Here is a 9147-nt window from a genome sequence, read left to right as displayed (position 1 = left end):
GTATTCATGTCTGTTTTCGTGCCTGTACCATGCTGTTTTGATTATCATAGCTTTGTGATCTATTTTGGGGTCAGGAAGAGAGATGCCATGCACTCCACTCTTCTTCCTCAGGATGGCTTTGGCAGTACATGGTCTTTTATGTTTACATACCAATTCTATGATTGTCTTTTCTAGATCTGTGAAGAATGTCTCTTATAATTTTATAGGGATTGGATTAAATATGTAGATTAATTTGGGTTGGATTGACATTTTGATTATACTAATTCTCCCAATTCAGGAACATGGTGCCCATCTTGTCCTCGGACTTTCCTCTTCTGCCTGAATCAAGCCTTGTCTTATCCCTATTCACTCCTGGGATTGCGCACCTCTCCCAAATTTAAGGTTGGCATGTCCGACTTCCCGCTGCCCTAGGAAGTTACATCCATAGCCATCTGCTTCCTCGAGGAGCCTGGCCCACCTCCCACCTTCATGCAGTTGCATCTAGAAGTCACAGAGGTTTCTTTTCTTCCTGTGCGTCTTGCTCAGCTTCCAACAGATGAGTGTTTCCCGCCCGTGGCTGGTGTTTGCTTGTAAACATTTCACACTCCACCCTCGCTTTTTCAGCCCAATGACTCCTGGCTTGATCTGGCCACTTTTCTGGACCACTATTACTGCTTTCTAACTGACTTTCAAACTTACTCTGAACTCCCTCTCCTGGGCCCCCGGGGCCTGCAGCTCCGTTCCCCACTCTGTTCCTGTTGTAAGCTTAGTGTCTTGACCATATCACTGTGTTCCTTGAACAAAGAAATGCACTATTCTGGAAGTGTGAAACTCTGAGTCAGCCAGGCTGCCAAGTCCCGTGTTGAGGACGTCTCTGTGAGTCTACTCTGGACTCCTGAGGTGGGGTGGAAACACAGTGTGTCTCAAAATCTGACCACAGTATTTTTTTAAAAAAAGCAGGAAACGTTAGCATCTCCAGAGGTCCTTCCCCCTTCCATTGCACTGAATGCAATCTGGAAAGCCGCTGTTTGCAGGGGAAAGCCAGGCTCCACAGCCTGGTACAGGCCCTGCGAGTGGGCCCTGGGAGGGTTTTAGGACATAAATCCTGTTGGATCCTATGGTTCTTCCCACCTGTGACTTTAAGCCACAGCGTGGCCACCGCAGAGGTGCATCACGGCACACCTAACTCCCAGCGGGTCGGCAATGGCCGGACGATGGCCCTGCTGCCTCCTCAGCCCATGGCGTAGGGAAGCATGCCAGGCGGTGTGAGAATGGCTGTGCGGGGTGTGTGCGTGGGCTTGAAGGCTTCTCCACGTGGACAGTCTGGAATGCAGGTCTGACCCTGCGCTTCCTGTCCTAACTTGCAAGGGAGGAAGAGGCTTCAAGGTGTCCGACCACTTAGCTAGAGCAGTGGCTGAGAGGACAGGACCAGGCCAGAGGACGAGGATTTACTCATACACTCAGGGAGGAAAACTAAGCTTTAATCGAGGGCCCTGGAAAAACATGGGTGGATGAAGGTCGAGGGTTTGCAGAAAGAGCCTGTATCCAGGCTCTGTTTTCTGTACCAGACTTTGTCAGTTACGAAATCTTCACGGCCAATTCTGCTTGTAATTGGTTTTTGCTTCATTTAATAACTTGAGCACCAAGTCTCCGTTCATGAGCTGGGAAGAAGGCTGGGCCTCCATCCCCATCCGCTGAGGCTTCTCCTCGTCCCCGGGCCTGCGTGTGCTGTCTCCAGGGAAGCTCAGTGTTCAACTTCTTCCCCACGCATCGCCCTTCTGCAGATGGAGACTGTTCGGTGCTCCATGTTGGCAGTGGGGTGGGGAGATGGGTCAGGGAGGCGATGCCCCAGGGCTGGGCATGTTAATATTTGGTTTCTGACTCTCATGCATTCTCCACTAGGGGCTGGCTGCACAATAGCAGGTCTACTGTGGGGCCCAGAGGGATGTGGGCAAAAACTAGACTCCTGACCAGTCCTGGACCTGGGACCTAACTGCAAGGAGCTCTGACCTTGGACAGAGGCTGTCTTACAGACTAAACAATTTATGTGTGGACCCAAGGAAGGCAGACTGCTCCTTCCCCTGCTGTTCACTGAACTTGCAACATCCTCTCCTTGTTCTCCAGGACTGCGGGGCCCCTCCCAGCTCCCAGTCAGCGCTGGTGCCCAGGACGAGCTCCGAGGTCACTGCAGAGAGCCACTGCCCTCACGCCCCCTCCTGGCCCTCCTTCCTGACCCACAGGTGCCGCCCTGGCTTTCCAGTGTCACAAATCAGGGACTTGTTTCCTGACAATTCCTGGGCCGAGGAACTCCTCCTAGCACCTGGAGGAAGAAGTTCTTGTCTTTAGAACTGAAAAGAAGATATTTTTCTTTCTATTCCATTCTCCAAGAAGTCAGGCTCATAAAAAAGAATACAAATTACACCCAGCAGCTCTTATCAGCTTGGTAAAGAATTGCTACTTTCAACTTTATTGCTTTAAAAAGAATTTGAACGCTTCCATCTTTTAAAAACAATTTGGGTTGTGAAAAGGAATTAGATCCATGAGCGGAAGCGGCTTGCCCGGTGCGATTGGCGGGGTCACAGTATTAACCTGGAAGGCCGCTGGTTTAATGGAGCAGCCCAGGCGCTGCCGCTGGGGCTCGCGGCACCCTCGGGGGCAGGCCTCTGGGGTGTGATGTGCCGGTAGGCCTCTGCAGGGATTCTTTCCAGGCAGCTCCCACATCTCCTTCAGGAGCCTCTGATGCTGTGGGTCCCCAGAGCCAGTCTCCATTATGAGCGAACTGGGAAATACCTGTAGGTGGAGAAAACGTTGCTGATCGTCTGGGGCTTTGCTGTGCTTGTATCTCAAAATGGCTTGAATCTGGAAGTGAACAACAGAGGGTGTGAGAAATGGGGAGGGGGTGCCGCCTGCCTCCCATGGGCCCTTATCCCCCACAAGGGCGTGCATGGGGAGACGGGTTGTGAGGCTGCTCTCTGGAGCTGGGTGTTACTGAGCCCAGAAGTGATTTGTTCTGCACCCCTCAGTCCTCGAGAGGGCTCACACGACAGTGTCCGTGTGCCCAAGGGCCAGCGCCTCGCTCCTCCAGGAGTCCAGGAAGGCCAGGCTCTCGTAAGAGCACTGCTGAGTATCTGTGAGAGTGAGAACGGAGCACCTTGGCTGGCTTCTGTGCCCTCCAGGTGGCTAGGAAATTATGGACCATTGATTAAAATCCAAGTATCTATCAGCCGATACTCAGGGCCCCGCCTGGCGCCACTCTCCAAGTTGATCTTATTAAACAGATCGTGCCTGCGAGCAGACTCCATTTCATTTTTCTGCTGATATTAACGTTTCCTCATAAATTGTCCACATGTAGCATATTCTCACTTTTTATTACAGTCAATTGCACTTCCTGCACAGCCCTGGAACCTGTCTCTATTTCATCTGAAGGATCCACAAATGATCTGTAATGAATCTTCCTCCCCCGAGGCCGAGAGCTGGCCCTTCTGCCCTCTGCGCACACAGGGCGGTGACTGGGCTGTTTACCCCCGACTTGGCCAGCAGTGAGGACTGGGACCGGAGAGTCCTGATGGCTGACCAGGGACTGTTCAGCTCTATCGGAGTTGTACACGTACTTAGTCCACCGTGCTCGCTTTCTTTCTGTTCAATAGCTAATGGTTTTCCTGAGATCCCAGTTAATGTCAAAAACATCTAATGCTGAACACCTTCTCCAGGGTCACGGTGATGATTTTCTCTCTCTCTCTCTCTCTCTTTTTTCAAGAGAGATTTTTGCTATAGGGCATGTGTACTCACAGGAGGGACAGAGACAGAGACTGAAAGTGAGAAATCTTTTTAAGTTGCCGGGTCTGGGATTCGAACCGCTGTCAACCACATGGAAGTGCAGTGATATAACCATCACACCATCTGGTGGTTTCACAGTGACTTTCAATACTACCAGTTGACCAAGATGGCCCAGATGTGCTGTTAAGCATGGCGTCCGGAGCTTGCATCCAGGGATCAGCACAGCCCAAGTGAGGAACCACCGGAACTCTGGCTAGAAAGCTCCTGACCTTGACCCTGTTCCATCAACTCCCAAAGGTCATGGAGTCTTGCATTTATCCACTTTGATGCCCACTTTGTTTCATTCTCAGCTTCCCTCAGATGTGTAGAAAATGGCTGTTATTTTCAAATGCAGGCCGAGATCACTTTGCACGGCACAGCAGGGACCACAAGTCAAGGTCATGACCAGGTCGGGCAGAGCCAGCACAGGGCCACACATGCGGGTGTGGGCTGCTGCGTCACCATGCAGAGCAAAGATGGGCCGTCGGCCAGTATCCCCTTCCCCCGACGGTTCCCTGTTTATGTCCCCAGCCTTCTGCCTACTCCACCCCGGGGAAGCACGCCAGCTGTGAACCGCCGTCCATTCACCCCGCAGACACTCTCCAAGCCCACTGTCTGCTGGGCGTGCATCCGAGAGGCTCCCAGACCAGGCCTTAGCACTGCAGCAGCTTCCCTCCTAGTGGGGCTGGAGGCTGCTTCTGCGTCACAGAAATCCCAGGATTCTGGGTGGGGTGGCAGGAGACTGAAAATGAGGGCTGACATTGCAGGAGTCCCGGAGCCTCCTCAACACCCCGGCCCAGGTGTTGGCGTTCCTGTACCGCCATCCAGCTCGGCCACTGCTTTTGCAGTAAATAACTATTAGGTTGGTGCGAAAGTAGTTGTGGCTTTGCATTGTTGAAATTTGCTATTGGACACTGGATACATTCTTAAGTAAATGTCGTTATGTTATACGTCTTTTTTTTTTTTTTTTTTTGAGAGGTAAAACTTATTACTTGCTGTTTATTTTGTATGTATTTTAGACTATAGAAATGATGTTAAACAAAAAGCAAATTTGAGTGATTTTCTTATTCGAGTCATAAAGCAGCGGAGACAACTCACAGCACACCCACGTATTTGGCTCAGCAGCTGCTGTGAGTGTACGGTGCAGAGGGGGTGCAAGGGGTTTTACAGGGAGACGAGAGCCTGGAAGAGGAGCGTGGTGACCGGCCATCGGAGCTGGCAGTGAACAGCTGGGAGCAGTCACCGAAGCCGACCCCCTTACAGCTACACGAGAAGCTGCTGAGGAACCAACGTCGACCTTCTGCGTTCATTCCGCATTTGAGGGAAACTGGGAAGGTGAAAAGCTGGGTTAGGCGGGTGCCTTGTGAACTGACCGAAAACGTAAAAACTCGTCATTTCGAAACACTGTCTTCCCTCATTCTATACAACAACGAACCATTTCTCGATCAGATGGCGACACGCGAGGAAAAGTGGATTTCACACAACCGGCGATGACCAGCTCAGTGGCCGGACCGAGAAGACGCTCCAAAGCACTTCCCAAAGTCAGCGCTGTCCCAAAATGAGGCCATGCCTGTCTGGTGGGTCTGACCCACCGCAGCTGCCTGAGCCCCACGAACCCACCCTGTGAGAAGCGTGCTCACAAATCGGCGAGATGCATGCAACACTGATGCCTGCAGCTGGCCCGGACAGCAGAAAGGCCGGTCCCTCCCATGACGACGCCCGCCCATCACACGACCAAGGCTTTGCACGGAGAGCAGACGGGCCACGGGGCTGGCCTCGGCCGCCACGGTCTGCCCTCTCTCCACCACCTCCGCTTCGTCAAGCATCGTGATGACGCTGTGCAGGGAAAACGCGTCCACAACCAGCAGGGTGCAGAAGGTGCTCTCCAAGAAATTGTCGACCCCTGAAGCATGGATTTTTGTGCTATAGGAATAAACAAACTTATTTCTCATTGGCAAACGTGTGTTGATTGTTGACTGCAATGGTTCCTATTGTGATTATGAAAGGTATCTTTGAACCTACTTATAATGATTTAAACTTCATGGCCCAAAACCACAATTGCCTTTGCACCAACCTATGAAAACCAGGGTGAACTTTGTCTTCTCACTTTTCTAAATTTTTTTTTTTTTTTTTTTTTGCTATAAGGTGCATGTTTTTTCTTGAGAGACAGAGAGAAACAGTGAGCGGGCCAGTGAGAAATCTCCCCACAGAGGGATGACCATACTGCAGTCCTTTCTTCTCCATTCTCTGCCTGGAATTTTGGGCATGCATGCACATGCGTCTGGCATGAATTTCAAGTCTCTGGGTCCAGAACTCAAACCATGGTAAGCCATGTGGGAGTCCAGTGCCTTACCCGCATGTCACCTGCTGACTCTGCTTTGTTCTCTTAAGGTTAGGTACACAGTAGAAGGTACGTGAGCTTTGCTTTTGAAGATCTGGTTACATCAACTTGCAGGGCTTTGTGAACCTCAGTTTCCTTGTCTGGGGACAGCCACTCAGAAACCTCTTGCAGAAGGCTGCAGTGAGGACTCAGGAGGGACTGTGTGTAGAGGTTTAGCTCAGTCTGGGTAGGGTAGGTGTCCGAAAGTGCCAGTGTTGCCCCCTACCTGTAGCCAGCTTTTCCCCTTAGTCTTTCTGGCCAGGGCCTTTCCTGAACAGCTGGAGACTGGCTCAGCCCCACCTCAGCCAAAGGGCCCTCTTAGCAACCCCAGCACTGTGATTTGAAACGACAAAGGGAAATTCCATCCCACCTTCCCTGGATGGCCTTGCCAGAGCTGGGAGGAACTGCCTTGTCTCCCCTCCCACCCTGCCATGGGCCCGAGTGCATTTCCTGTCCCCACCACAGGTGAGGGCCCTGGGCTTCAGGAGCGTTCCAGAGAGACCTGGGTGAGTTGGGAGCAGATGGTTTTCGCTTGGTCAGGAGAGGCTGGCTCCTGGAAAGGGGCCAGGGGAAGACATTGAAAAAGAGATCTGCCTGCGTCTGAGGTTTCCAGCGGGGCTTGGAGTGGGGATGGAGCCGCAGGGGGAGCCATGGAAGACCTGGGACCTGCTATAAGGTGCATGTTTTTTCTTGAGAGACAGAGAGAAACAGTGAGCGGGCCAGTGAGAAATCTCCCCACAGAGGGATGACCATACTGCAGTCCTTTCTTCTCCATTCTCTGCCTGGAATTTTGGGCATGCATGCACATGCGTCTGGCATGAATTTCAAGTCTCTGGGTCCAGAACTCAAACCATGGTAAGCCATGTGGGAGTCCAGTGCCTTACCCGCATGTCACCTGCTGACTCTGCTTTGTTCTCTTAAGGTTAGGTACACAGTAGAAGGTACGTGAGCTTTGCTTTTGAAGATCTGGTTACATCAACTTGCAGGGCTTTGTGAACCTCAGTTTCCTTGTCTGGGGACAGCCACTCAGAAACCTCTTGCAGAAGGCTGCAGTGAGGACTCAGGAGGGACTGTGTGTAGAGGTTTAGCTCAGTCTGGGTAGGGTAGGTGTCCGAAAGTGCCAGTGTTGCCCCCTACCTGTAGCCAGCTTTTCCCCTTAGTCTTTCTGGCCAGGGCCTTTCCTGAACAGCTGGAGACTGGCTCAGCCCCACCTCAGCCAAAGGGCCCTCTTAGCAACCCCAGCACTGTGATTTGAAACGACAAAGGGAAATTCCATCCCACCTTCCCTGGATGGCCTTGCCAGAGCTGGGAGGAACTGCCTTGTCTCCCCTCCCACCCTGCCATGGGCCCGAGTGCATTTCCTGTCCCCACCACAGGTGAGGGCCCTGGGCTTCAGGAGCGTTCCAGAGAGACCTGGGTGAGTTGGGAGCAGATGGTTTTCGCTTGGTCAGGAGAGGCTGGCTCCTGGAAAGGGGCCAGGGGAAGACATTGAAAAAGAGATCTGCCTGCGTCTGAGGTTTCCAGCGGGGCTTGGAGTGGGGATGGAGCCGCAGGCGGAGCCATGGAAGACCTGGAACTTCAGGGCAGTTTTTCATTAAGAAAAAGCAAGACTAAAATGGTTCTGGAGACAAACTGGGTAAACAGGAGCAGTAGCTGGGCCAGCGTCTTGGGCCCTTTTCTCAAGAAGGCAGGACGCTGGGAGGCCGGATCGGCTCAAGATGACTCAGCCGTAACTTTCTCCACGGTTCCTTTGTGGTTCTGGGCACAGCTTCTGGCGTGGGGGATCGTGGGGGCTGTGTTGCTGACTTCCTTGAAACGGGGCTTGTCACATCATCCCTGACTTGCAGCCAGATGCTCCCCTTCTTTGTGAATGGCGGCTTTGCATGCCCTCGCTCTTTGGAGGGGTGACATTGCACAGGGAGGGTTGCTCCTCAGTGGTGTGCTCCTCAAGGCAGTGGTGGGCTTTCAAGTTAGCTCAGGGTCTGTCCTTGGGAACATGCCAGGCCCTCGGCTCCACGGGGGGAATGTTCTCAAATGTTGGAGTTGGGGTTTTAAAAAGATGCTAATTGCCGACAAGCTTTTATTATCTCCAGCTCCCAGTGTGGGGGTGCCTCGATAAGTGGCCAACAATTAACACGCACATAAATAATTGGTGGCATTTGCACTTTGTAAAATAAATCCTCAGCGAAGTTGCTGGAAGGCTTCCATGTGGAGGCTCTTTCCACTCCATTTACTGTTCCTTTAGGCCACGATAATGTGAAACAGGCTCACACTTAAGAAATGCAAGTGGAGTAACGGTCTCAGGCTCGAAGATGGAGTTAACCTGGAGAAGGGCGGCACCCACGCTCTGAGACAGGAGGGAAAGACCATTTTGTTCCCCTTGTCAGGGGCCAGGCCCAGGCCTGAAGGCTTGGATGCTTTCTTGGAAGTCCTGTTCTTTTGAGGAACAGCATGACCAAGAGACAAGAACCAGGGTTCAGAGACGGCTGGATCTGGTTCAAGCCCAGTGTCTGCTGAGTACTAGCTACAGGACCTTCTGCCAAATACCACTCTAGATGGAGGTCTTGGTGTGTGTATGAAGTGGGACGTAAATGGGTTCTGGGCTGTTGGGAGTGAATGCGGGGTGCAGGCAGCGAGACAGAGAGGCAGTACTAGAGCATCCGGGAGGGTGTGTAATGGACACAGGCTCTCGTCACCCTTGGAAATAGCTCAGACTTGGTCCCACTGAAAGGCTGAGTACGCAGAGGAAGGGGCCCTGGCTGAAGCTGTGTGGTCATTGCTTCAGTACCCCTGTCTTCTCTGCTTCCTCCTGGACTCTTTGGTATTGGAGCTGACCTCACCACCCCATGGCCAAGGGGTGGCTGTTGGCCCTCCACAACCCAGGGCAGGCTAGGCCAGCTGTCTGGCACCTGCCATTCCTGCCAGTGCTCAGGGCTGCTCTGCCCGGAGCCAGGTTGGGAGTCGGGGTCAAG

The sequence above is a fragment of the Tupaia chinensis genome, unplaced genomic scaffold (genome assembly GCF_000334495.1).
Source record: "Tupaia chinensis unplaced genomic scaffold, TupChi_1.0 Scaffold000240_1, whole genome shotgun sequence".
NCBI classification, from domain to species: domain Eukaryota; kingdom Metazoa; phylum Chordata; class Mammalia; order Scandentia; family Tupaiidae; genus Tupaia; species Tupaia belangeri.
This window is presented reverse-complemented; position numbering follows the sequence as displayed.